The sequence below is a fragment of the Peromyscus leucopus genome, chromosome 5 (genome assembly GCF_004664715.2).
Source record: "Peromyscus leucopus breed LL Stock chromosome 5, UCI_PerLeu_2.1, whole genome shotgun sequence".
NCBI lineage: Eukaryota > Metazoa > Chordata > Mammalia > Rodentia > Cricetidae > Peromyscus > Peromyscus leucopus.
In genome coordinates this window covers 77,842,354-77,842,612 of record NC_051067.1, presented here as the reverse complement: position 1 = coordinate 77,842,612, position 259 = coordinate 77,842,354, and positions in this window count along the sequence as shown.

Here is a 259-nt window from a genome sequence, read left to right as displayed (position 1 = left end):
AATTCAGGTTTTTCTCACTTTTGTACCTTTTAAGTTAGTGTCTTTTTTATATTCATAATTGCTTATGTCAATAGTTTGTGTTCAGTACATACTTTCTTTTCCTTCAGTCAATTTATTAGAAATATTTTTAATTCAGCCCTTTTGTGAAAATAGGAATTCCAGAAAGGAAAGGCGACGTGAGAGCAGCTGTCACAGCTGCAGCAGGTGTAGGATGGTCTTGTCTGTGTGAGTCACACTGTCAGGCTTACTCTTTGAAAGG